We start from the raw sequence: 5691 nt of genomic DNA on the forward strand, positions 1-5691 counted from the left end.
ATTAGCTCTGTTTCTGTTGTTTCAGATTTGAACTAAGGCCTTAAGCCAAAAGGTCCATGGAAGAGATTGGATTAAAGTCTAGGAAACATTATTATTAGATTTGAACTTTCATATTATTGGGACCAAAAAAGGATTGGGGGGGGAACCTGCAGATATCAAGTCAAGGATATTGTTTATTATTTATTTATTTTATTTTATTACATTTATATACCGCCCCACAGCTGAAGCTCTCTGGGCAGTTCACAAAAGCGAAAAACAGTAAACATTATATATATATATATATATATATATATATACACACACACACACACAAACGCACACACACTTTAAAAACCATCAGAGATGTCACAACAACAACATAAAAACAGCAGCATCCATTTAAAACAACAATTCTTGGGTCCATTAAAAAACAAACTTAGCGTTCAATGCCATTAAATGCCTGGGAGAAGAGGAAAGTCTTGACCTAGCACCTGAAAGATATCAGGTCAAGGATTTGTCTGAACAAAAATAATATTACACTAGCTGATTCTCTCCTTAAAGTAGACTAATATGTGAACATTAATACACCCAGCAAGTAAGATTGCACCTTTTATTGGATGTTTCTTCACTTAATACTGGAAGCACACTTTCAAGTTATGCTAAATGCTTCTTCAGATGTAGGTTATGAGTTTGAAACTAAACATCACACTTGGATAGTCAGGCTGATGGTTACTTAGTTGCAGAGCATTATGTGCCACTTAGTTGCAGAGCATTATGTGGCACAGGGATAACCTGGTGAGTTCAAATGTTATGCTTGAATATCATGGATGATGTCACAATCAGGATACACTTTAAGTTCTGGCAAAGTGTAAGACAGTTTACAGTCAGACTGAGTCTGAATGCAGTAAAGAAGATGGGTCTTCGTAACAGGTATTGAAAAAGGCTTATTTTGGAGCTATATTAACTTTTACTTAGGGCTGGTTTGCAGATTGGATTTCCAATTCATAACCCACCAAAGCTAAGGGAAATTAATACACATTTTGAAAACTTTTCCCATCCAAGAGCCAACCTTATATGAGAGTGGTTTTGTGAGATCCACAAAACCATATTGAAGATTTAAATATGGTTAAATATGCATTGTGATCTTGGAAAGCCAGACCCACAGGATAATGTCATTTTCTGTTTTATACAACAACAACAGTTTATTTCAGTCAATAGACCATTCCAGAAAATAAAATTTTTACATACAAGCAAACTGAACATACCATTAACTATTAGCTATTAAAAATCAGACGATCATAGAAGACCTAAAAGAAATGGCCAGGTTCAAAAACTTGGCCACTTGCTCAGTGGTTGATTTGTCTATATTACAAAGTAAAAGAGACGTTAAGAATTCAGTTGGGTGACCAGGATAAAATTGTAAAATAGGGTTTAGAAGATCATTTCTAGCCCCTAGATAAAATCTGCAAAACAGTAAAACATGAGATACAGTTTCCACTTCACTATTGTTGCAGGGGCAGCATCTGTTGAGCACTGGAATTTTATTAAATCTGCCCTCCAAAAGTTTGGAGGGGAGAACATTAAGTCTGGCTAATGAAAATGCTCTCCTGTATTTAGGAATAGTCAACCAGCGTAGATAAGGCATCCCATCTTTACAAAAGGAGGCTGGTAGTCCTAGGGACAGGGGGGAGCATGGGCCCCGTGCAGCACTCTGAAGGACTTGCATATCTATATCAAACAGTCTCTGTTTCACTACTGATTTGGCACTAGCTAAATCCCTTGATAGTAGCTTTTGGGGGGAAAGGCCTACTGACTTGATTTTGCTAGTCATGGCCTTTGCCCAAGGGGATTCAAAATGGTCTAACAGAATCTTAGATACTAGAGAATTAGATGGAGGTGCCAAGTTACAGCGAAGCCAAAAATGAATAACATGAATCCAGGCCAGGCAATTAACAGAATTCAGACCGACTTCTAGTTTAAGAGCAGCTCCAGAAACACACTTGGGAACACCAAATAACATTCTAAGAAAAGAAGACTGAATGCCCTCAAGGGAGGATTTAAAGCATGGGAACCAAATTGGAGCCCCATATAAAATCTGAGGGATGATTTTGGCTTTGAAAACCTGGACTGCTGCCGGAATGAATTTCCCGCCCCTTGTAAAAAAGAAGCGAGTAATTGCACCTAGGTGTTGTTCAGCTTTAGTCTTAGAGAGTTTTCCCTGTTCTCTCCAAGAGATGGTTTCATGGAACCATATACCCAAGTATTTATAGGAGCCCACTTGCTCAATCGTGGAGTTCTCCATGGCCCAAGAAAATCTAACCTTGCGTTTGGAAAACACCAAAACCTTAGATGTAGTATAATTAATAGAGAGCAAGTTTTCTGAGCAGTAGTTTGCAAAGCCGCACAGCAATCTCTTGAGGCCCACCCTGGTCTGAGAGATCAGAACTGCATCGTCTGCATACAAAAGCAGAGAAACTTTGGTGTTCTGTATCCTAGGTGGGTGGGACGGTAAGGGCTCCAATGCGTGGGGGAGGTCTGACAAATACAGATTAAATAATAAAGGTGCTAGCACACAGCCTTGTCTAACCCCACATGATGCGGCAATCTCTTTTGTGTAGTGACCTGATGGGCTGCACCGAACCTGAGCAGTGGTGTTATAGTAAAGAGATTGAATCAAAAACAGGAGTCTCTTATCCATAGAAAGCTGTTCCAATTTGTTCCACAGACGCGGGCGTGATATAGAATCAAAAGCCGATTTTAAATCAATGAAGGCTGCAAAAAGTTTGCTGCCTTTAGGGGCAGAATATTTGTGGGCCAGGTGAGTCAAGACCAGACAGTTGTCAAGGGTTGAGCAGCCGGGTTTAAAACCGATCTGCTCAACACCCAGTATGTCATGCTCAGTGGTCCATGCCTTTAGTTTGAGGCCTAAATAACTGGCATAGATCTTCCCCACTATCGATAACAAACTAATAGGGCGGTAATTAGATGGATCATCTTTGCGGCCTTTTTTATATATTGGAATTATGAAAGCTTTCAGCCAAACAGCAGGAATAATGCCTGATTGGTTAATTAAAGAGAATAAAGAGGCCAACAAGGGGGCCCACCAGCTGATGTTACTTTGAATCAGCTCTGATGGTATACCATCAGGGCCGGGAGCCTTACCAGGCTTAAGCTGATGGATTAAGTCTTCCACAGTGGCAGAGTCAACTGGGGGCCATTCCGGGGCAGCGGAAGATAGATAGGGGTGGGGTAATGTGTCACTGCTGTCACTAAAAAGAGTACGAAAGTGGTTTTCCCAGATACTGGCTGGAATGTAACATTCTGGACTATCACATCTGTTACTTAGGGCGCCCAATACATTCTGTTTTATATTATCATATAAGGAAGACTTTTCCGAGACTTCAGCTGAAATGGTTATGAAATTCACCTTTACAGCCATACTCCAAGCAATACAAGGGAAGTTACTTAGTCATGGTCTGCCTATAATTGTAGGTCTTCAAAACTACATCCATACCGTGACACTAATTTATTTTATCCTCACTGTGATTATCATGGTGATAGTTTAATACTTCAATTCTTTGTATTGAGAAGAAGCCCATCAATGGAAGCTTCCCGAGGTTTTAGCTAACATTGTTGCCAAGGGGGTTCTGAGCATCTATTGCTAATACAGAGACTTCACTCTGGGGCCTCATCTACACCAAGCAGGATATAGCACTATGAAATCAGTGTGAAAGTGGTATCTAAAAGGCAGGAGCCACACCAAGCAGGATATAGTGGTATGAAAGCAGTATAGGGTATGTGTCCATGGGCCCCAACAGTTGTCAGTGCACTTCAATGCTGCTATAAAGCAGTAGTGTGGCTCCTGCCTTTTAAATACCACTTTCATAGTGGAATATCCTGCTTGGTGTAGACGAGGCCTGGATGATAAGGGAAGGCTGGAATAAAATATGGTGCCGCAATCAAGAGGGGTCTCCACTAGGGTTGTTGACAGCACCCAACTGGGTCCTGGAGGCTAATGGACCTCCCCCACGTCTGGCCTTTCATTTGGTTCTGGAAATCCTTTGTGGAAGGGAGGGCCAACTGGTTAGCATCAATTTGGTGTTGGTGCTAAGTAGCAGCGTTCTTTCTCTCTTTGTTTGTTTCCACAAGCTGATATGAAATTTTGAAAGAAGTTCTTGATCTACTTTCATTGCACAAAAATGTCTTATAACATTTCTTTGGGTTACAGCAACTCTCATCACAACTCTGGCATTTTACACATGTTTCATTTTGCAATGCTTCTGCAGGTTTTTCTCTTCGTTAAGAAGGCTAATGAACTGGAGGAGTCCCCACGTGTATCCAAAGGATGATTTGGGTGTATCTGGTGAGGATCTAAGTCTTGTACTTCTGGTGTCTAAGGATTGGCTTAGGCAGAAATGGGGTTTCATATCTTTGAATTGCTATTCCATCAGTAGGAAGTCTCTTTGGGATAAGATTTGATACGCATCCCATGCTTTATTAAACTAGAAATCATACCTTTTGACTATATTCCACATCATCTGAAAACATCATTGCCCTGCACTGCTGTGGATGGCTTCTGCAAACATTAAGGCAGGAGCCACACCAAGCAGGATATAGTGGTATGAAAGCAGTATAGGGTATGTGTCAATGGGCCCCAACAGTTGTCAGTGCACTTCAATACCGCTATAAAGCAGTATTGTGGCTCCTGCCTTTTAGATACCACTTTCATACCACTTTCATAGTGGAATATCTTGCTTGGTGTAGACGAGGCCTAAGTGAGGCCTATCGTGTTGCAGAAAGTGCCAGAACGTGGCTAGATCCCAGGAGGTCCCCAGACCTCTCTTGCAAAATTCAGCTACAAGTGCAGATTAGCCACTGAATTCTGCCTCTTGGAACAGAGGGAGTCCGTACATGCCAAGAGACACTGTTGTTGTAAGGGAGCCTTTGTGTTTCGTCAGGCTTTTTGAGGAAGAGAATCACTAAGCCCAGAGAGGACACAAATGGGCCCCACCTGTCCATTAATTCACCAATTTAGGATTGCCATGTTTCAGCCTTTGCCTGAGATTGAATCCAGGGGCAGGGCTGTATCATTCTGATGGTGACAAAATTAAATTGCAGGGATAGTCCAACAAACTTGTCCATTTTATGGAATAGCTAGGCAAACTTTTTGGGTTTGAGTGCTGTACTGGCCCTTGATGAAATGTTCAAGGGCTGCACGAGTGAGCAGGGTATATAAAAGGCAGGCCCCGTCCGCCGGTGGACCGACCCCCCCGAAAGGAGCCTGCCTCTGAAGCGCGCGGTCGCGGCCGGGGCAGCCGGAGTCTCCCCGGGTAGCCCGGGCCTCCGGTCGGTCCTGGGAAGTCGTCCGGTCAGGGACGCTTTCTCGTTTGTAGTCTCGCTGAGCCAGGGGTCCCCCATCTTGGAACTGCGCCTTGGGTTTCTAGGCCCTAAATGTAGAACTTGGCACCGATCCCTCTTCAATTTCATTCCGTTGTTTTCAGCCCAGCGCTCCAGCCTATCCAGATCCCCTTGAAGTTGGTTTCTGTCTTCCGGGGTATTAGCCATCCCACCCAATTTTGAGATCGCCTTCGAGAGGCAGCCGCGAGACCCTCCGTCGGGTGCCGTCGAGGGCGGGTTCCTGCGTCGAGCGGGGGGGGGGGGGGGGGCGCGGCGGCGGTTCGGACTCGGTGACCCGAGAGGCCCCTTGCCGCG

The sequence above is a fragment of the Elgaria multicarinata genome, chromosome 3, assembly GCF_023053635.1.
Source record: "Elgaria multicarinata webbii isolate HBS135686 ecotype San Diego chromosome 3, rElgMul1.1.pri, whole genome shotgun sequence".
Taxonomy (NCBI): Eukaryota; Metazoa; Chordata; class Lepidosauria; order Squamata; family Anguidae; genus Elgaria; species Elgaria multicarinata.